The sequence below is a fragment of the Lepidochelys kempii genome, chromosome 6 (assembly GCF_965140285.1).
Source record: "Lepidochelys kempii isolate rLepKem1 chromosome 6, rLepKem1.hap1, whole genome shotgun sequence".
NCBI lineage: Eukaryota > Metazoa > Chordata > Testudines > Cheloniidae > Lepidochelys > Lepidochelys kempii.
Genome location: NC_136385.1, coordinates 55,644,319 through 55,668,019, shown reverse-complemented (window position 1 = coordinate 55,668,019; position 23,701 = coordinate 55,644,319).

The window sequence follows — 23,701 nt, the reverse complement described above, 5'->3', positions numbered from 1 at the left end:
TTGTAAGGAGAGTGATCACTTTAGATAAGCTATTACCAGCAGGAGAGTGGGGTGGGAGGAGGTATTTTTTCATGCTTTGTGTGTATATAAAAAGATCTTCTACACTTTCCACAGTATGCATCCGATGAAGTGAGCTGTAGCTCATGAAAGCTTATGCTCAGATAAATTGGTTAGTCTCTAAGGTGCCACAAGTACTTCTTTTCTTTTTGCGAAAACCAAAGTTCTGTTTCATGGTTCATGTATCGAGCTGTTTGCGCCCAAGTCCTGGCCAGCTGCTAACTTTCTACCTGTCTACATTTCATCTGCATTTTCAGGTGGAGAGATAGTGTTTTCTTCTTCATTTTCTGCTTTAAAATCTTGTGACATTTTCCTATATGCTGTTAAGCACCTTACATGATCCACATGAAGAGGCTACCCTCCAGATAGGTATAAATTGATTCCTGTATACAGTATTTAATGTTAGAGCCAGTATATGGGATTGTAAGAGCTCAAAAAAAAAAATTTCATGGAGACCATTGAGAACTACCAAGTTAAAACCTAGGTTCCACGAGCAGTTAAGAGCAGGTGGGAAAAAAAAACAGGTCTCATGGTTTGTGATGTTATCACACCTTCCAGGATTGAGAAAAAGAAATTGCTGGCTTAATAGCATAGTGCTTTTAATTTTATTTATTTAAGGCTTTTCTCTGATATCCATTACTTTAGTTTCTGAGCATCTCATAACCAGCAGTGAATTTCACATGTCAGGTGAGACCACCCCATGTTTCATGAGAAAAGCCTGACCTGGCTTAGGCACCTAACTCCACGAGAAGGTTCATGGTTGTGAATCCCAGCTGGAGATTGACCTCTGACCCAGAGATAGATATCTAAGGACCTGGAGTGAAACTGTCTCTTTTATTATGATAACACCATCACATGATGACAAGTTTTGTCTAATAATAATTAGCAGTTATATATAGCAAAATTCATCTTCTATGTGCTTTACAAACATTACTAAATGAGGCCGGAATTGACCCAGTTACCCAGAGGTGAAATACTCCTTTCAAGGGCACTAAATTCTCATAAAGAAAATCAAGGGGTACTAGGTTAAATTAAGAAAGAACAGGGTGCTGTTGAAATTGAGAGAGAATTTCTTTATACAGAATACCAACTAAATATGGCAAAGGTGAGAACAGGGAATAAGTATTCAGGTATCCTGGGTCCTGCTTTCAGCTCTTCCACCAGCTCCCTGTGTGATTTTTGGATGAGTCATTTTCCATCTTTACGCCTTACTCTTCAAAATGATTCTAGCACATGTCTGGCCCTTTCTGTGTATGTGTAGCTTGTGTCATGAAGATCAGTCAATTCCTGTGATTTTATTTATTTTAATGTACATGGAAAACAAGTACAAAGTTGAGAATGGGGGAAGGAAACAAAGGCTAACAGAACAAAAAGGGAAAGGAACTGGTCAGTGAGTAACATACTGGCTAAGAGTGTGTAAAAATGGGATTAGGAAAAGGGATGTGAGGATGTGGCTATATAAGGTTAGTGGGAGTAGAAAAGGAAGGCAAGATGGTAAAGCAGAGATTGAGTGGAGTAAATACTGCAGGAGTTTGAGAACTGTGACCCAAAGTACCCAGATATTCACATCTTACACAGTGTTGTGATAATCTTTGTACAAAATATGTCTTGTAAGGTAGCATTTAAAAACTAGTAACTCGCTGGTCAACAATGACATGGTGAAATATATGTAGCAACATTATATGTATAGTTCTGAATTCCCCCTTTATGATGTTACTAGAACATGTTCAAGACCCGATGTCTTTGCCTAAGTAAAGGTGTTGGGTAGATCTGTCCTAAACAAAGGAATGCTGGTTTACCTCAATTTACATACAAGCAGTAAACAGGACCATCAAGGCAGCAGGGGAAGGAGACTTCAGAAAACAGAATGGTTTGCATTTTAGCAAATACCAGCAGGGAACAAAACCCAGCAGACTCCATGTCACTTTCGTCACAATTTGAATAAACTTTGCTTTGAGGGGTAACCTTTAAAATAACCGATTCCAAAAGTTCAATGGAGTATAAAAGAAAGGGTCAGAAAATCCCAAATTCTTTCTTTCACCTAAGAAGACAAAGGAACCAGTAGTTTGGGCTTTTGGAGGAGATCCATTCAGGGATTTGGGGGGATGGGGTGTCATTTTGCTGGAAGACTGTGAGTGAGAAAAGCCACCTTGAAGAAAGCCTTTGCCTTGCTAGAATAAGTAAGTTTTTTTTTCACTTTTATTTGTAACCATTTCAATCTCTATTTTTCATATCTGATCTCACTTAAAATCCTATTTTTAATTCATAAACTTCTTTTACTTTTCATTTAAATCAGCCATGCTGTGGTTGAAGTAAAGTGTTAGTTAACTACAGTTAAAGTGGTAAGCTGTACATTTTGTGTCTTTCGAGGGGCAAATAAACAGTATTTTTTCCCTGACTGATCCAGGAAGGCCTGGAAACTTCAAGGCACATGCTTGGGGAAATCTGGGACTGGGACTGGGTCAGGATCATTTTGCAAGTTGTAACCAAGGCTGGTGGAAGCTAGAGCGGGGCAGTGGGACTGTAGCCAGGTTGTCGGGGTCAGAGCTGCTGAACCAGGGCTGGCTGCACAGCACAGACACTCTGAGCGCAACCTATATGCTTGTTGCTGATTGTGAGGGTCCCAGGCTGAGAGCTACCGTGGTAAAGCATTGTGAAGCACTCAAGGTTACAGGGTAAGAGGTGACACAGCCCCTCATTTGTCTGGACTGCATCCCGAAGTGTGACAACAACCAAGGCAGAATAGCTGAAGAGGGGCAGGATTAATGTTAATAAAAAATGGCAGAAGGCCTGTGATTAAGGCACTAGAGTGGGGCTCAGGAGATCTGGATTTAGTTCCTGGTTCTGCCACAGACTTCGAGCGAAGTCTTGGACAAGTTACTTAAATGATCTGATCTCCAGAAGTGCAGAGCATTTATATATCCCATTAAAATGAATGGGAGCTGCAGATGCTCAAAATTAGGCCATTAGTCTCTCCATGCCTTGGTTTTCCTATGTGAGTTTGGCCAAGACATGTAATCCACCTTGGACAGATTGTGATATCTTTCTTTATGTGGAACAATTCTTTAGAAAACAAATAAACCCACTGAAGTCAATGGGGCAATTTGTGGAGTCTGGTGTTAGTTACTAACTGGAGTATAGGCATGAGAATCCTGGCCTCTATGCCTCAGCTGTAGAATGGAGATAATAATTTATTTGTTTGTCTATCTTTTGTATAGAGACTGTAAATTCTTTTGGGAAAGAACTATCTCTAACTTCATGTGCCTAGCACAAAAGGACCTCAAACTCAGTTGGACCTTTTCTGCTCTCTTTGAATACTTACAATAATAATAATTAATAATTAATAAGTTAATAATTTTGGTTGAAAGAAGTCAAATTCAGGATAAAACAAAATCTGACAACAAAGTACATTAAACCATATTAACAGGATAGCCAAATTCTTATTTTATGTTTAAAATATTTGTTTCTGATTGCTGTTGAGGAACTGGAAATGATTCACGTTAGCAATGGAATGCATTCAAAGAGAAGAAAATATATGCCCAATGTAATGTTTGCCACCTAGCAATGAACACAGCAAGAATATTAATTAAAAAAATACAAAGCCGGTATAGATAAAATAAGAATGTGGCCTATCAAAGCAAAATCGTGTCCATTATAGATCTTTGGAAGGAAATTTAATTATTCTTCATCACATGCAATAACATAGTGTGAGGTATGATATTCCATTTTTTGGAAGTGGGAATTTATAGAAGTTGCTTACTGGAGAACAGTATAATCTGTGGAAATAAGCAGAAGGTGCATACAACGTGATCATTCCCCATGTGTAATAGAAAATGGTTGCAAGAATTAATAGAAGTGCATAAAATCTTTTAAAAGGGTGGCACTAATGTTTGCAGAGTTGTTAAGGAAACCCATTAGAGAGAATAAGAGGAACATACGGGACTACATAAGAAGTGAAATTTGGAGCATTTTTTATACATAATATTGTTTACACCCGGGAAGATTGGAATGGGTAATAACTATATGGAAACCTATGGGAAATGGAGTATATGTAAGTGAACGAGCTTTTAATAAGCCAGATGATTGTAATTCCCCTCCAAATAATGGTCTCCACATTATATAAATGACATTGGACAAATTGGAGAGCATTCAAAGAAGGCCAACTAGAATAACACAATAATTAGATGGTGTGGCATGTAGAGGGAGACAAGGGGAGCTTAATTTAGTCTGTCTGAAAAGTAAAGAAATATAGGGCTTGATCTTGCAAGATACTGAGCTACATCTGAAAAATTCTGAGCACGGTGAAATCAACAAGAACTCAGTGAAGTCAAGAAGAGCTGGTGTATCTGAGGTGACTTACGCCACATTTTTCTGAATCTGTCACCCAGCAGAAAGGGGAAGCAACATAACTGTGCGAATAGCTTTTATTTTTCCCCACACACTTTGGGAATAACACAAAGTAAAAATATAAGTTAAATGTTAAGTATCTCAAAGATGACCAGAGAGTTTTCCAGTAAATTCTTTCAGTTATATCTATTTGACATTCATTCACTAAAGGTTTTCTAAACTTCTTTCCCAGACATCTAATACTCAATCTAATGTATAAACATGCTGAACAGAACTGGTCTGGAATTTTTCTAGTTAATGCTTTTTTAAGAAAATGTCAATTTGTCAAAATTGAAACTTTTTGTAGAAACTTGTTTCTTGAGATGAAACCTTCATCAAGAAGGTTTCTCAGGTCTAGGATGGAATGTATACTCAGCCAAAGAAGAAGTACTGGTAGCTGCTTACGGTACTCATGTGAGTTATAGGAGACTCAAGTTCAAGTTCTACTCTCCCTAATTCTTTCTCACCCAATGAACATTTAATAATTCCCTGCTATGAATCAGACAGAGCACATATTGGAACCTGGGTCTCTCACATCCCAGATCAGTGCCATTGCTATTGGCTTATCCACCTTTTTTTCAATTTTTTTGAAAAATCTCTATTTCATTCCGATGTGGAACAAAACCAAATCTCAAAACTCAGAAATTGTTTACAGACCAGATATTTTTTTCCATCCATCCCTAGCTCTCTGAATTACCACCAGAGCTGGGTTAAGAGAGACATTTCTTCTGGGGTCATTCAGCCCCACTTGACTTGTCAGGAGCACATGTTGTACAGATGACAGCCCTGCAGGTTTCCCCATGTCCTGCTTCCTGTTATTGTTCTATGAACATAATGCTAAGAAGGTAATTTAGTCTTCATGGCCCATTTAGTCTATAACCTCTCTTTTGAGGCAACAAATTACCATCGCTAACAATTAGGATAGTGTCTTTTGTGATAAAGATGCAAAATAACAAATGGTAGAAAAAAATATGCAATAACCTCAACCACTGTAGGAAAGAAATGAAAACTTTCTTTTTACACCAGGCTGATGTAGTAGATCATGCTCTAGTGCATTTTACTCAGTGTCAGGGCTCCAAAAAATTTAAATGGATTCTGATTAATTTTGAGCCTACAGGTTCTCACTTATGGGGTACGACACTCAACAGTGATTAATTCAGAAGCTTGGCGGGCAGTAGTGCTTTGCCTGTAACTGTACCAAAGGTTGTTACTCAGGCACAGAGACTAATCTCAGATAAAAAAGCTGTGAGGAAAAGTCACAGAGAGAAGGCAGTCTTCAGTATTTGCCATTCAGGGACATATTTCTTAGTCCCCATCATTGCGCTATAGCATCTGAGCATGAAGAAAAATAGGTGTATCTACAATGACATTCTTATACAGTAACACAATAGCGATGAATTTTACTATGGTTGAAAGAATGAAAAAGCCCTAATTCTTTACAACACACCATCTGTGTAAATCAGAAAATTATTCCTTGGGTTAGATCCCGAGCTTGTGTAAATTGACATCATTTATGGAACTACCCCAATTTACTCCTGTTTAGAATCTAACCCCTTCTTTTCTAGGTAGTATTTAAGGAATATAAGTATTACACATAAAGTGGTTCTTACCCACAGGAAAACAGAGTTTGAGCTGCTTGTTTTGCATTCATTTCATTTTGAAAATGATTCCTATAGTTGTTTCCACAGGTAAGAAAGTGACAGTGGCATGGCAAGCAAGTTTGTGATTTCTGTTGCATTCTGGAAAGCAGGTAAATTAATCAACCACTTCAGATGTTAGGGCTGCTAGCACAGCCAGATTGTGAAACACCTGAGATCAGAGGAGACTTCACCCCATGTGAGCTGAATGCAAAGGAAAGAGGGAATAAAATCTGAGAATTAGGTTATAATTCCCAGCTATATTCTGTATAACTTTAAATTTTTAAGGAGAAAGAATAAATAATTAGACAAGTTAGTTTATCTATTACATTGATCTCTATTAAAGTTTTCAAAGCTCACGAGCTGCCATGTCATTCTTAAAAACACAATTTCTTCCTAACCTCTTTAACATCAGTATAACTTTGATTCTAGTCCTCTGTTTGTTTTCTACAGCATTTTAAATAGATGTGGGGGGGTGATTTTGTTTATTACAAAGATGGAGGTGTGGGTTCCTCCCGCCCCCTGTAGCTCTTTGTGAAGATAGTTCAAAGCTATAAATCTCTTCAAGGGAGGAACATAGAAAAGTGAAAGAATTAAAAAAAAATCCTTACTCCCACAGAGTGGTAGGAAGGAGGTAAGTGTGAGGACTGTTCTTGAATCACATGGTGCATAGCTAATTCAGTAAGCCTATTACTTACTGCATCATAAGAGAAGTAATTAGGTTCATTTCCATATGTAATTTTGAAATGTGACAACTCACTCACTGCTTTTTTGTCTTTTCAAAAATCTGCATGAAATCCCCTTGAATTACTCAGCATTATATATCTTCTCCCAATACAGAGGCCACTGTTGAATTATGTACAGCTGAAGATTATTCTGTTCATTCAGTAAGGAAGACATGGTTTGTGTGCTGACACCCAAGCCTCCTGATAATTTTGGAACCTGTGGGTAGGACTCCAACTGATACCGGGATAGTTTATTCCCTAAACCTGGGAACCAGTCTAGTCTATTTTACACAATCCCATTTCCTTTTAGTGGACTGTCTCTGCAAGGGAGTTTAGAAAAGTAATGAAACAGCCCATACAAAAAAAATGTCAGCAGAACATGGCTGGGTACACTGAAGATTTAAACAATAAATACGCCTTTTCTTATCAGTTAGTAACTTTTGGCCTGTATGATATTGGATCAAATGTTTTAACATAAAACTAAAAATTAAAGTGTTTCCAAAATTACTGTGAATGGTGATAAATTTGTCCCTTTCGGATTTACTCACATTCCAAGTTTAGCCATAATTTCTAACAAAAAATCCCAGTGGCCCAATATACCGCTTCATATCTTCTATATCTTTCCTTGGTGGTGCTTAATGAGTGAAAATCATTTTTGAGGAAACGGTTACTTTATATTTGTATATAAAGTTGGGGTAAAAGGGAGTAGAGCCAATTTTTCTTCCAATGATTCATGGAATCAAAACTAATATTTCAATGTCATAATTCAATACATATGGACTGCTTTTGGAATACTACTACTAAAGTTTTAACAGGTGGTAATGGTGGCATTGCGAGTGATTATTATGTTAAAGAAATTCTGGGCCTGATTCTCCAATCCCCATTGGATTCCCATTGTCCGTTTACACCCACAGAGAATTTGGCCTAAAGAGTTTTTTTCCCCTTAATATAGTTATCACATCAATGTTTTTTTTTTTAAATGACCAGCCTCATAAATTCATGGATAAGGTACATTTGCCACTGAAAATTTGTCACTGTATCATTTCACATGATTATTTACTACCTATATATCAACTTTGACATGTATGGTATTTTACAAACCAATAAAGATGGAGTCCTTGTTCCAAAGAGTTTACAGTCATTGGTCTTGATCTTTCAATGAATTCAGAAGAGAAACAATTAGGCCCACAAGGAGTGCCACTGAAGTCAATCTCATTGAAGGATCTGGGCCTCAGAGTACTACAACTGAAAGAGATGACATCACGCAGAGAGGTTTTGAGCTGGTAAGAGGTAGAAAATTTTCAGCCAAAACTTTTTGAGGTGAAAAATTTAGATTTGGTGACACCAAAATGTTTTACCAATTTGTGTCACTTTTGTTCAGTTGTTTGTTTATATATTTTTAAAAAGTCCAAAAAGTGTTTTTTAATTCAAAAAGATTTTTATTAGTAAGTTCCTTCAATTTTAAAAATGCTCAAAGTCAAAATGAAACATTTTGTTTTGGGTTGAACAAAATATTTTATGTAACCAGAAATTAATTGTGCAAGGGTTTTTTGTTTACTTTTTGATTCACTGAAAAAAATAGGGAAATTTTTTTTTATTTTATTTTTTTTTAATTGACAGAAATCTGAAAAATCAGTTATTCACACAGATCTTGTAGGAGGACAAGAAAAAATATGCTGATTTGGAGAGTAATACTTATTCTAAGTATAGGAGGGGATTTTCCTACACCCCTCCCCAAATTCTCCCATCCCCCCCAGTGGGCAAAACACATTGTGGTTACTGCAGATACCTGGTATGATAGAGGCCACAAAAACGGCTGGCTTAAATGTCATTCGATTTTTGTAAACATGTTTGAAAGTTATTCAGGACAACACATTTAGGGTACCTTGTATTATGAGGCTTACGGAGTGACTTTCACACTGTTCTGTACAAAACAGTCAAATATGTCAGATTTAAAGGGACACTGTCAAGATAAAAATCATGTAATGTATCACAGTTGCTTTTCCTCTCAAAAGATAGCCAGGGCTTGAACAACTGTAGAGTTACTGCAATACCGAGGTGCATTGTCAAAGCTGTGTGAGCGCCCCGACCTAGAATAGCAGGGCTACTGCAAGTTAGGATTCTGGTGCCTTGGCCGAGGTTTTTCTGGGGAGCTGATATAGCCTCTGTTTGTGTACTCATATGACTTCCATCAAAGTGCCTCTAAACACAACTCCTTAGACATTATGATCATCCTGACTGAAGATGACTGAGTCTTACAAATGATTCAAGTCAGTGCTATATGTATCTTGTTCACATTAACATTAAATTCACACTCAAGCAAAAAAGCAAACCATATAGTATGTAAAAGGCAACAATCAGCCTCTTCATCTCTCATTTGCTGCCTTCTTAGTAAATGTGGAACATATCATAAAAAAATGGCATTTAAGATAAGGATCTTCTCCAAAACACAGCAGGCCAGATTAAACCTGTGTAGCTGCATTGACTTGAGTGAATGACACCGCTCTCTACCAGCTGAGGATGTGGTCCTCCATTAGTTTGTCCTTCGTGGTCAGTGATGGGAAACACAGCAAATCCTCCATTTTCCTGCAAAAGTGTGAGTAATAGTCACAATGATTTTTATGTTGTTTGAAAAAAACACAACAACCAGACTCAGGAAATTAATTTTATTTCTAATTAGGCAGAAATAAATGCTGAAATTCAATGAGCCCAAGCAGTAACTGTGGGGGCAGAGTGAGTTACCTTTCTCTATTAGACTATAATAACGTTATATACTGTATAAACAGGCCACCATGACCTTTAGAGCCACTTCAGAATCCAATAAATGACATTAGCCTTGACTCTGTCAGCAGCATAGATTTTTATCAGGATATTGCTGTTTACTGTCACTGTACTGGGCTTCCATTTTTCTGCCATTTTTGACTGACTTCAAATTCAGAAATGTTCTAAAGCTTATTTACACATCAGATTTAGTTGTTAAATGAAAGAACTACAGCATTCACTGGTCTTATACCACTAAACTTATCCAGCTTACATGATTTTTCATTGTTTGTCTTATATCTAGTCTGAGTCTACTTTAGTGTAGAACTGAGTGAATGATTTGCCTTTTTGATTTGGTGACACGGGGACTGTCAGGACCCTTAGATTCCATTACTGGCTATTAGAGGGACTATATTATATAGTACAAAGAGCAGGAGACTGGAAGTTAGGATAGCTGGAATATATTTTTGGCTCTGGCACTGACTCTTTAGGTAGCCTTAGGCAATTGCGTCACCTCTGTATAAAATGGCTATTATAACACTGATGTCAAAGAGTTCTCTGCAGAGCTGGATAGGGAATGATTTTTTTTCACACTAAATTTTTGATGAACATGATTTTTTTTGTTTGAGCAGAAAATTTTCTGTGATTTTCCCCCAAAATTTTTGCTGAAAAAAAAAGGACTTGAAAATGAAAAAAAATGGGGTTTTCAAACACACAATGGACATATTTTGAAAAAAAAATCAGATTTATCAAAAGCCTGTTTTTTGGGGGGGGGAGTGGGAATGTTATGAAGTACAATTTTTGATTAGCCCTCATTTCCTGTAGTCTTTGAGATACCTTCCCATTATAACCAGCCTAAAAAAAAAGAAAAAAACCCCTAAATTATGACACAGGTGAATTTGTCCATATTGCTACCCTGGTTCACTGAAAACAGAAAGAATAAAGCTATTGGCGAAGCAACTGACTAGATTTGCACTACTCAAATTTCCATAAAGCTGGCATCACTTTCACTTAAATTGTACAAATATAGCAAAAACAAACAAACTTTAGTGATATTGTTTAATATTTTAGAGACAAGACATGTGAAATCTTCATGAGTTTACATCTGGAGGGACGACTACTCTTATCAAAAGAAAAGTAAGTACACAACCAAATAAGGCAGTCAGTGTCACATTATAAAAATACATGTGACTGGGAGCATTACAAAGAACCTGCCTCTGCTACCACAGAGTTAAAACAATTCAGCAAGCATTAGAGTAAATCTGTCATTTTTTCATTTACTAATTGGTTTTATCTTCCATGGCTGTGCGTTCCTGTTCCATTACTTGTGTTTATTATTTATGGATAACTTTTGGTCTATCTCTGATTGCTGGCCATAATGTTGGTCATTGCACTTGGGGTCTTTTGTGTCCCACACTGAAATTAGATGATTAGTGAAACTTTAAACCACAAAAAAAAAAAAAAAAACCTAAACAAAAAAAAAAAAACAGAGAAGGTTCAAAGGAAAAGAGCCTTCTGTATTTCTGCATCTGAATCTGGGTTTAGGTCCTCAGAGTTGGGATGGATGTCAGTGCATGACATCTACTGGTAGATTTAGGGCAGATCCATTGATGAAGAGGTTCCTAGGTAGCAGCATTTGCACCCTGCACTAGTGGCAGTTATTTCCATCTGATGGTGGTTCAGTGGCATATGTGAAATGAATTTGTGATCTCAGTCCAGTCTCTACTGGACTAGTGTATACACAGGATGACCACCAGCACTTATTTTAAAGGACAACCCTTATTAGGATCCTAGTTCCCATTGTCCAATAAGGAGGTACCGAGAAACATTTGATCAGAGATAACATTTCTTTATAAGCAATGGACATGCAAAGGATCGTACAGTATTATATATAATAAAAGTGTGTGAGAGAGAGACAGTGTGAGTGTGCTTTATGTTGGTGGGATGGACAAAATATTGTGAGGTGTTGGCTCTTAAAAATAACTATTATCCGTAGAAGTGACTGGTGTATCCTTGAAATCTTATTGTTTACCCTGTACATTGGCCAGATAGGAATCCTACTTGGCATTCTAAACAGTGAGAACAAAGAATGAATTGGGCCACTGAAGCCAAACTACCATTCAGGTAGGCCCTCCAGCTCTGGAAAAGTAGGCATTGTTGCTGACTGTACTGTATCTCTTCTGGGGATACATAAAAAAGTCAGCTTCCATGGCTATTGAAATGCTACATCACCAGCCCAAGTGAATGGTATTTTTCATGTCCTTAAAGTTAAGCACCTGCTTGAGTGCTTTGCTGGGTCAGAGCCTAATAGAAGTGATGTTAGTTACTTAGTCAGTTTTCTAAAGGAAAATAAATAGTCAATTAATTTAAATTATTTAAACATAGCACTTAAGGCACTTATCTGTAAATAGCTTTTAACTAGCGTGTGTGTGTTACTTCCAAAAAGCTATGTTGAAATAATGCTAAGATCCCAAAACCAAGCATTCAAAAATTAGGTAATGTCAGAATTAAGATTACTCTGAGTTAGGCAGGTGTCCTGTTGGGGAAAGAAAAAAAATGTAATGAAAGGCTGTATAATAATACATATACATAGGGAGCTAAATTAAAATTGCACAAGGAATCTTTATTCTGACATTGCTTAATTTTTGAGTGCTTGAATTTGCAACGTTAGTACTGTTTGTAATATAGTTTTTTAGTGCAATTTCATAATCACAAATAAACTGAAAAAATAAGTCTATCATTTGGAATGATATTGATGGCCATCTTAGGTCAGCAGCAGGGTTTGGAACTTTAGCTTCGCAGAGCAAGCCTCTACCACTTTAGCTAATGGTAGCAGTAAAAGGCTGTTACTCTATACATGGATTAGCTGCTATTTATTGACAGAAAAATGTAAAGACTCAGGACTCCTAGGTTCAATTCCAAGTACTGTAGGGGAATGTGCCAGAAATTGTTCTAGTGGTTATAAACCCTTTTACGCAACGCTCTATGCCCCTTTGCTCTTATCCACCGTCCTTCTGTCCTTCTCTCCACCCCTGCTCCTCCAGCCTTACCTTTTGCCAGGTGTCCAACGGGGTGATGGGGAAGACAAGGGGCTACCCTTGGCCAGCTCTGGAGACACTGCAGCTGCTGCCTTCCCTTCCAGTTTTTCCCAAGGCAGCAGTGCAGAGCAACCCATGGCTGGGTAACATCTGGGGTGCCTGCATCCCTGCCCATTGAGGGAGCCCCTGATGAAGTCCTGGCGCTGCGGGCTGAGGGGGGGTTAGGACCCAGCACTTCCCTGAGTCTTCTGCCCCAAGTAGGGCAGTAGTGTAAAGGGAGGCAGCAGCCCAGGTGCTGGGGCTTTCCACAGGAAGTAGAGGCACTGGGTGGCCATGGGCATCCCCGGGGCTGCACCCTGCGTGGCACCAGGGGCCCAGACTTGGCACATCCCAGTGCTTCCTTCCCTGGCTGCAGTCCCACAACCCTGCCTGTGACTGGCTCTGTGTTCTGCGGGCCATGCACCAAGCTGAGCTGTGCCACTGGAATACCCTGTGTGCTGTGCCCCACCATCTTCTCTGCCCCGGGACAGGCCTCCTACTGGATGTGCTTCTGCCTTTTGCTCTTATCAACCCTTGGCCCTGGACTGGCTTTTATACCCTTCCTGTTCTGCCTCCTCCACCTGCTTACTCCCTTCCTTTCCTGGCCCTCCCCATTTTTCACCCCTCTGCAAGGCTTCCCATGCGTACAAGTTTTACCTGGACAGTACAGTTTTTGTTGTCTGTGTCTGGGTGCCATTTGACAATCCCTGATATCTGGTTTTAAGTGAAACACATAAGCAACACCAACAACCTTACTGCTTAAGTGCAATATATTGTTTAGTGCTGAAATGTACATTTTAGGTTTTTGTGTTATTTTATGTTAAATATGTGAAAATATGTGCTGTTCTTTTGTTGAACCTCTAGGGTGACCACATAGCAAGTGTGAAAAATTGGGATGGGGGTGGGGGTAGGTAAATAGGAGCCTATATAAGAAAAAGCCCCAAATATCAGGACTGTCCCTGTATAATTGGGATATCTAGTCACCCTATGTACCTCACATGTCTTGTACCTAAGCCCAACACTTCCTGGTGTCTTGTTTTGACATAATATCCATCAGCTGATGTGACATGTGATTCATGACTCACAGGATTTCAGGTGAGAGGACCCTCACCCTGACCTTCAAATTGTTCTGTAACATATGCAAATAGAGGTGGCAAATGAACAATCCACCTTCTATGTCAAAGAAAGTTAAAATATTTTGTTCTTTCCAAGATCAGTGACTTGAAATTGATGAGTTTAAAGCCTGGAGTTCAAAAAAACCCCCACAGTGATAGAACCTCAGCAAGATGCAACTTATGCCACACATCATTTACAGTAAAACACAATGGTATACTGGCTGTATGACAGGTTTCAGAGTAGCAGCCGTGTTAGTCTGTATCCGCAAAAAGAAAAGGAGGACTTGTGGCATCTTAGAGACTAACAAATTTATCTGAGCATAAGCTTTCGTGAGCTACAGCTCATTTCATCAGATGCATCTGTATGAGTTCATCTAAATACTGATCACCATGAATCGGCTTTTCAGGCTCAGAAATCCAATAACACTCTGTCTCAGGTAAAAAAAAAGACTGTAAGCAAAACTGCAGTATAGGCCTACCAGTTTATTTCTTTTTCAGTATTTTTCTATTTTTACGACCTAGCCATTGATTGAATTCCCTTATATATAGTATGTGTTTGTTTAAAAACTGTTTAACCTCCTGGAATAAAAAGATATATATATTATTTCTATTAGGGTATTACTTAAAAATGCTACTAACTTAGTGGTGAACATTGGTTTTTTACATACCGTTATCATATTAATGATATTCTAAAATGCTTGATTTGGAAATCTCTAATAGTCGTTAAATGTGTCTAAAAACGAAGTCTATATAATGTAGTTATTATGTTAATGAAAAGTAGGAGGTGGTTTTGAACTTGAATACTTTGCTATATGCAAAGTAAGGTGGCTTTAATTAGGAATGTAAGGATATCTGGTACTTTTAAATCTAGTTAGGTTTTTTTTTTTTATAGAGTGTACAAAATATCTACTGCAACTTAACATAGCATGATTAAGCATACAGCACTATCAGTTTTGTCTGCAAACTTACTTTTGGGCATGGCTACACTTGCAGATGTAGAGCGCTGTAAGTTAAACCAGCACTCGGAGAGCACAGTAGGGAAAGTGCTGCAGTCTGTCCACACTGTTAGCTGCAAGTGCACTGGCGTGGCCACATTTGCGGCACTAGCAGCGGCATTGGGAGTGGTGCATTATGGGCAGCTATCCCACAGGACACCTCTTCCCATTCTGGCCCTGTGGCTTGTGGGAAGGGGGTGGGCATTCTGGGTCCTGTCTCAACACCACTTGATGCATTCCAGCAATCCCTGTGCTTCCATCTACATTTGGCGCCATCTTTCAATGTTTTTTGTACTGCACACTCTGTCTTCCCTTTCGGTTTGCGCAAATGGAGTCTGAAGTGCTGAGGAATATGCTGATGAGTCTTGCCAGCACATCGCGTTTGGCGGTCAAGTTACTCCTTAAGCTACAAAAGGACAGTGAGGAGTCCGACGATGTCGACCCACGTAACGCATATGACACGACTTTGCTTGTGGCATTCAAGGACATGCTCACAACCGTGGAATGCTGCTTTTGGGCTCAGGAAACAAGCACTGAGTGGTGGGATCACATCGTCATGCAAGTCTGGGATGACCAGCAGTGGCTGCAGAACTTTCGGATGAGAAAAGCCACTTTCATGGGATTGTGTGATTAGATCGTCCCCCACCCTGCGTGCAAGGACACGAGATTGAGAGCTGCCCTGCTGGTGAAGAAGCGGGTGGCTATTGCAATCTGGCAACTCCAGATAGCTACCGATCAGTCGCTAACCAGTTTGGAGTGAAAAAGTCGACTATTGGAATCATGTTGAGGCAAGTTTGCAGGGCCATTAATCGCATCCTGCTCAGAAGAACCATGACTCTGGGTAATGTGCATGAAATTGGGGCTGGCTTTGCACAAATGGGTTTCCCTAACTGCGGAGGGGCGACAGATGGGACGCATATTCCGATTCTGGCACCAGCCCACCCAGCCTCCGAATACGTTAATCAGACAGGGTATTTTTCTATGGTTCTCCAGGCATTTGTGGATCACCACGGGTGTTTCATTGACATTAACGCAGGCTGGCCTGGAAAGGTGCATGACACACTGTGGCGGTGAGGGACTCACCCCTGTGGCGCCTCCTGCTGGTCTCTCAGGGAATTAGCGTTCCAGCCTCCGGAGCACCCTTTGCAGGCTGGTATCTCACTGCTGCTGGCCCTCATGTCTCTCCCAGACCCCGGTGCCCCTTTCCTTGGGGCCCTGCCCCTGGCAGTGCCCCCACAGCCTCTGGGTCTCTCCCTCCCAGGGGAACTCCCAACCCCCTACCCCACCTCGCCTCAGTCTTTGGCTGCTGCCAGTCATCAACTGGGGCAGACTGTAGTGTAAATGCCATCTATCACCGGCAAGCGGGGTTTGGACCTGCTGCCTTTGCCTACCCGTGGGCTGCTCCCTGCAACCCCAATACCTTGTTGGCCTTACTCTAGGCCTGCAGCCTGGGGGGGCTTCCAGACCGGAGCACCCCAGCTCCTCTGGCCTTCCCCCAGCCCTGCTCCACCTCAGGCATTCTCTCAGCTTCCAGGCAGCCAAGCCCTTCTCCCTCAACAGTTAGAGAGAGAGTCCTGTCCTCCCTGGCTTCTGGCCCACTGCACTCTTATAAGGGCCAGCTGGGCCTTAATTAAGCTGGCCACAGCTGTGATCAGCTATGCACTCAGGTTCCCCAGCTGTTCTTAATCCCCTTATTTCCAGCCACAGCCCTCTCCAGGGCTGCTTTAACCCCTTCAGGGCCAGAGCGGGGTGACCACCCCACTACACGCACGCATCTTTCGGAACACTGGCCTGTTCAGGAAGCTGCAAGCCGGGATTTTCTTCCCAGACCAGAAGATCACCGTAGGGGAAGTCAAAATGCCCATTGTGATCCTTGGAGACCCCACTTACCCTTTAATGCCGTGGCTCATGAAACCCTACACAGGGAGCCTTGACAGCAGCAAAGGTCGGTTCAACAACAGGATGAGTCGGTGCAGAATGACCGTGGACTGTGCTTTTGGCCATTTAAAAGGCCGCTGGCACTGTCTGTATGGGAAGCTGGACCTGGTCGATGACAACATCCCCACGGTTATATCCACCTGCTATACCCTCCATAACATTTGTGAAGGGAAGGATGAAAGATTCACTCAGGCATGGAACTCAGAGGTTCAACACCTGGAAGCTGAATTTGAACAGCCAGAGAGCAGGGCTATTAGAGGGGCCCAGCGTGGGGCTGCAAGAGGGGGATGCCTTGATGGAGCAAGTTGAGGCTGAAAGCCACCAGTAATGTTTGGTGTCCTACACGGGAGTGAAGAGTGATGGTTCCAATGTTAGTAGGAATTTGTGTTTGATACACTGACTTGCAGTGCCTGTTGCTTTCCTGAGCTAAGGTATCTTTTACTTAATGCAATAATAAAGAATGTTTCCAAAGCCAAAAAATCCATTTATTGAAAAGAAAATTCATTTATTGAAAAGAAACACAACTGCTTGGGAAACAGAAAGGGCAAGGGGGTGGGGTGGGGAACAGTTCAATCACAGATTTGTTTATGTCCTGTTATCATATTCAGCCTTCCTGTCTCGAGTGCCATGCAATGAGTGCTGCACTTCAGGCTGGCTAAAATGCATGATGATAGAGGTTGAGTGCAGTGGGTAAGGGTCGTAGTTTGCAGGGCTGGGTGGTGAAGCTACAGGTGTTGGGGGCAACTGGTGATGATAAGAACCCGGATGTGGGGGAAAGTGGGTTGTAGGCGACATGGGGGCACAAGGGAAAGAGTTTTGGGACAAGGGCTGCAGGGGGAGACAGGCATGGTAGTACTTCGCCTGCATCGCTATGAGCACCTGTATCGAGTCTGCTTGGCGCTCCATGATGCTTTGCAGCCACTCCATGCTTTGGTGCTGGCAATCCACATTCTGCTTGTGGACCCCCCTTTCACTTTCCCGCCACTCCTGCGCTTTTTGATTTTCTTTAAGGGACTGCTGCATTACTTCATGCAGCATGTCCTCTTTGCTTCTACGTGGCCTCTTCCTAATTCTTTGGAGTCTTTTGGCCAGTGATAACAAGGACGGCTGAGATCTCAAGGTTGCATCTGTAAAGCCAAAATGCAACACTTAACAGAGGCAGCATTGTTCACACTAGACAGAGCAAAGATTCACCGGTACTTAAAGACAAGCACAGTCTACACAATAGCAGAATTTGCCCTTCCCAAAGCAAGCACACATAACCCACAGGAGCCCCAAAATGTTGAGTAAGCACAGGGGCAAGGGGGACTGATTGTTTCATGGCCGTACTGTACTCTGGGTTTCTGTGCCTTGGGGAGAGCTAACAGCTGCAGGGGGCCCCTATACTGAACACTATCCACACATTTTCCACAGGAGTTCATCCTGGAAGATATCTCGCTGCTGAGGGTGACCTGGGAAGCAAGGGAAGGTCTTCTGCTACAATGTGGCTTCCACCCTGGACCATATGCAGCTTGCCTGTGTGCAGCAATGGTCCCCCTGCCCCTCACAGCACAGTGGCACAGACATGTTAGCCTGACTGGGACAAGGAGCTAAGTAGCTCTCCCAAGGAACCTGCACAAGCACATTGCCCAGCTTCTGCATGAGCCCTTTGAAGAAATCACTGAGACCGATTATCGAGATGTGAGAGAGCACATCAACGCCCTATTCCGCATCTAGGCATGCATGCAGCACTAACCCTCCTCACCCCAAGAGCCCGCACCGAATAACTTCCTTCCCAAAATAAAAGCCGTTTAACAGGAACTTCCTCTGGTGTTTGTCATTCCCCAAGCACTGGGCACCGCAACTGGCTACCTTCCTCCTGGCTTGAGAACAGCTCCTGGCTGCATGCATCTAGGGATGCGGGGCATCTCCCTCCACCTCAGCACCCTTGCTCCCGCTTTCCTCCTCCTCCTCCTGCCTTGTTGAACTGGGATCTGAAGTGTCCATGGTGGTCCTTGGAGTGGAGGTGGGGTCGTCCCCAAGTATTGCGTCCATCTCTTTGTAGAAATGGCAGGTCACGGGGGCAGCACCGGAGCAGCGGTTTGCCTCACGGGCTTTGTGGTAGGCGTTCTGCAGCTCCTTCACTTTAACCCTGCACTGCAGTGCGTCCAGGTCATGGCCCCTTTCCATCATGTCCCTTGATATTTGCCCAAAGGTATCGTAATTCCTATGGCTGGGGCGCAGCTGGGACTGGACAGCTTCCTCACCCCAAACACTGATGAGGTTCAGCACTTTGCCATTGCTCCATACTGGGGATCGCCTGGCGTGTGGAGGCATGGTCACCTGGAAAGATTTGCTGAGAGCACTCCACACCTTGCTGAGCAAACAGGAAGGGGATTTTCAAAATTCCCAGAGAATTTAAAGGGCGGGTCTGATGGTTGGTCACCTGAGGGCAGGGCAGTAGAGTTCAAACTGATGACCAGAGTGGCTAGAACAGGCATTGCGGGACACTTCTGGAGGACAACCAAAGCACACTATAGTACCAGGGCGTCCACACTGGTGCCGCGGCACTCCAGCCGGGGCGCAGCAAGTGTTATGCCTCTTGTCAAGGTGGATTACCAGGAGCACTCCAGCCACATGCCTTGCCAGTGTGGATGCGTTGCGAGTTAGGGCTCCCAGGGCTGTTTTAGTGCACTCTAACTCGCAAGTGTAGCCATGCGCTTTGTTACTGTTAAAGGTGGTTGGGGTTTCGCAGGTGTACTGCAGGTCACAGTTGATGTACATGAACAAAGCGGGGGTGGGGGGGTAGGGGAAGGAAAGGAATCCTCTACACTGTACTTGTCAATAGCTATGCCTTGCACAAAACAGTGCTAATTATCCTTAACATTTTCTAAACCTACCTTCAAAAATTGCTAAAGCCCCAACGCAATGAAGAACAACCAAAAATAATACCCAAAAATAATAAATCACAGTATAAAACATAAATTATCTGTCAAAGCAGAATAGGGAAAAAATCAATTCTACTGTGTGTCCGTTAGCCAAATGGCCTTTTCAGAGTCTTTAGTTTCAGTGGGAGTTTACAAATGCTAAAGAAATACAGTTGGACCAACTTCTGGTCCAGTCAAAAGTATTACCTCACTCACCTTGTCTCTCTAATGTCCTGGGACCAGCATGGCTAGAACACTACATACACAGAAATATAGTGGTTACATTATGTCACAACACAGCAACAGGATGGAGAGGTTACTGCTGGAAGATTCCAACATCCAGTTCAATTGCAATCAACGCTTTGACTCAATGGTTTCCTTTGTGTCTGAAAGAGAAGCCTTGGAAAATCCGTTATGGTATCCCATTAAGGTAAGAGGAAATACAAGAAACATAGTCAAAAGATGCCTGGCCTTTTTATAGAGCTCTTGTTGAAATGCTTACCATTTTGCACTTGTTTGATCAGGAATTGCAGCAGTGCCGGGTAAAATAGAACAAAGTGGCTACTCTGCATGTAAAATAGGCCTCAAAGTGCCTCTTTCTGAACCCCTCCCCACCCCCACCCTCACCCCCACCTTTCTCCCACTAACCCACTCCTCCAATCTTCCACTTGTTGTCTCCATGGTAACAGCAGCGCTGGGATTCTGTTGAAGTGTGTTTTGAAAGCTGCCTTTACTCTGGGAAGTTAGCATTTGACAATTCTGTCCATTTTCCTGGTTCTGTCAAACCCAGCTAGTTTCTGTAGGCAGGAGAAGTCACCTGTAGAACTTCATTGTAACTGAAAGTCTGTTCAGCTATTAAACACACTCGAAAGAGCAGCTTCCCTTACGCTTTGCTGCTTCTTTTTGATTGCAAATGGTGTCTGATGACAGGAGTTGAAAAGCTTTGTATCAGTGGAACATTGTGCAAAAGGATTAAGTATATACAGGTTTGTTTGTGCAGGGAGTTAGCAACCTACCCAAAACAAGCAAGGCAAAGACAGCGCTGTGTACTGCCTAAGAAAATGCACATATGTCCAAATCTCTGATGTGCACTCTGATCCCATTAACTTCAGTGAGGTTACACAAGGTGAATGCCATTGGTGGATAAAACCCATGTGCATCATATATATGTGGGGCCCAAATTCCGTGCTTCGGAAAGCTGACACATTGATTTCACAGGCATATGTTGGCCTTAAGCTGCTCCTACGCTGGAAGAATTTCCCTGCAGGCCTTAAGTTCACTCTATGGCCCCTTTCACCACATGAGCAGCATGAAGGGAACACAGAATGAGGCAGAAACTGGACATTTGTTGTGTTTACATTCTGGGTCTTGATCCTGTGAGGTGCTAGAGTTCCAAGTGCGCATTGACTTTGATGGGACAGAGAGTCTTCTATACCTCTCATTTGGTGCTCACCACCCTGCTGAATCAGGAAGTATAAGTTTCTTGTGAGGAAAGGTTTCTGATTGTTGGATCATGTTTAGAGTTCTCCATGGAATGTGTATGGAGGCAGAGTTCCATTAGCCAGTCTGCACTGTCTGTGTAAATTCTTTAAGTACTAACGGGCACAATGTTTTTCTTTTTTTCCCTGTGTTCAGTATTCTCCAACAGCATTTCACATCCCCAATTTGTATCTTCTGCATTTTGTTTCAATAATCACCATTATAATGTGGGTTTAGTTTAGTTGAATCTTATAGTCTTTCTAGCTTTCTCCCTTTCAAAGGAGAGGAAAAACTCCGTTACCCCATGGAGATGAGCCCAGTCCAAAAACATATATACCTGCACTCCTAAACTTAGAATCATAGAATATCAGGGTTGGAAGGGACCCCAGAAGGTCATCTAGTCCAACCCCCTGCTCGAAGCAGGACCAATTCCCAGTTAAATCATCCCAGCCAGGGCTTTGTCAAGCCTGACCTTAAAAACCTCTAAGGAAGGAGATTCTACCACCTCCCTAGGTAACGCATTCCAGTGTTTCACCACCCTCCTAGTGAAAAAGCTTTTCCTAATATCCAATCTAAACCTCCCCCACTGCAACTTGAGACCATTACTCCTCGTTCTGCCATCTGCTACCATTGAGAACAGTCTAGAGCCATCCTCTTTGGAACCCCCTTTCAGGTAGTTGAAAGCAGCTATCAAATCCCCCCTCATTCTTCTCTTCTGCAGGCTAAACAATCCCAGCTCCCTCAGCCTCTCCTCATAACTCATGTGTTCCAGTCCCCTAATCATTTTTGTTGCCCTTCGCTGGACTCTCTCCAATTTATCCACATCCTTCTTGAAGTGTGGGGCCCAAAACTGGACACAGTACTCCAGATGAGGCCTCACCAATGTTGAATAGAGGGGAACGATCACGTCCCTCGATCTGCTCGCTATGCCCCTACTTATACATCCCAAAATGCCATTGGCCTTCTTGGCAACAAGGGCACACTGCTGACTCATATCCAGCTTCTCGTCCACTGTCACCCCTAGGTCCTTTTCCGCAGAACTGCTGCCTAGCCATTCGGTCCCTAGTCTGTAGCTGTGCATTGGGTTCTTCCGTCCTAAATGCAGGACCCTGCACTTATCCTTATTGAACCTCATCAGATTTCTTTTGGCCCAATCCTCCAATTTGTCTAGGTCCTTCTGTATCCTATCCCTCCCCTCCAGCGTATCTACCACTCCTCCCAGTTTAGTATCATCCGCAAATTTGCTGAGAGTGCAATCCACACCATCCTCCAGATCATTTATGAAGATATTGAACAAAACCGGCCCCAGGACCGACCCTTGGGGCACTCCACTTGCTACCGGCTGCCAACTAGACATGGAGCCATTGATCACTACCCGTTGAGCCCGACAATCTAGCCAGCTTTCTACCCACCTTATAGTGCATTCATCCAGCCCATACTTCCTTAACTTGCTGACAAGAATACTGTGGGAGACTGTGTCAAAAGCTTTGCTACAGTCAAGAAACAATACATCCACTGCTTTCCCTTCATCCACAGAACCAGTAATCTCATCATAAAAGGCGATTAGATTAGTCAGGCATGACCTTCCCTTGGTGAATCCATGCTGGCTGTTCCTGATCATTTTCCTCTCATGCAAGTGCTTCAGGATTGATTCTTTGAGGACCTGCTCCATGATTTTTCCAGGGACTGAGGTGAGGCTGACTGGCCTGTAGTTCCCAGGATCCTCCTTCTTCCCTTTTTAAAAGATTGGCACTACATTAGCCTTTTTCCAGTCATCCGGGACTACCCCGGTTCGCCACGAGTTTTCAAAGACAATGGCCAATGGCTCTGCAATCACAGCCGCCAATTCCTTCAGCACTCTCGGATGCAACTCGTCCGGCCCCATGGACTTGTGCACGTCCAGCTTTTCTAAATAGTCCCTAACCACCTCTATCTCCACAGAGGGCTGGCCATCTCTTCCCCATTTTGTGATGCCCAGCGCAGCAGGGGAAACTTGGGGAAGTTTGAATCCATATCTGAATGTGGTGGGTTGGGCCTGTCTCTACAATAAGCTGAACCAACCCTCTGGATATGAACAGTCCTAGTGCTGGTTGTTAGAAATCTAGGCCTAGTGTTTGAGACTCTCCCTAATAATATTTTGCAGTCATTTCTATATCCTTTTTCACCCTGGAGGTCCCACAAAAATGTTACAGCTACATATATACAGTCATCACTGAAATGCAGCTACCTCTGGGGTACAGGTTGATAGGTGGGCAGAGCAATGACGAAAATCACACTGCACAATGGGAGAGGATGACAAATTTTGGACAAGGACATTAAGGTTCATTAAGGCCTTTAATGTCCAGGTAGAGCACACAGGATCATTGAAAGACTAATATATCGGCTATGAGATGGCATTCAGGTTATCTGTCTTTTGTCTCCCATTTAAATACTTCCCATAAAAATAGAGTTCTTCCAAGAGTCCTCTCTCTTATATTATTTACCATCCTGGCATAGGCAGTCCTTCTTGCCTGCATGGACTACTAAAAGCATGTTAGCTGTCTAACATCATGCATTTGTTTCTCCCAAAAGCACCTTTACACTGTCCTATATGCTGGCCCTTATGCATGGAATGCTCTCCCCAAAC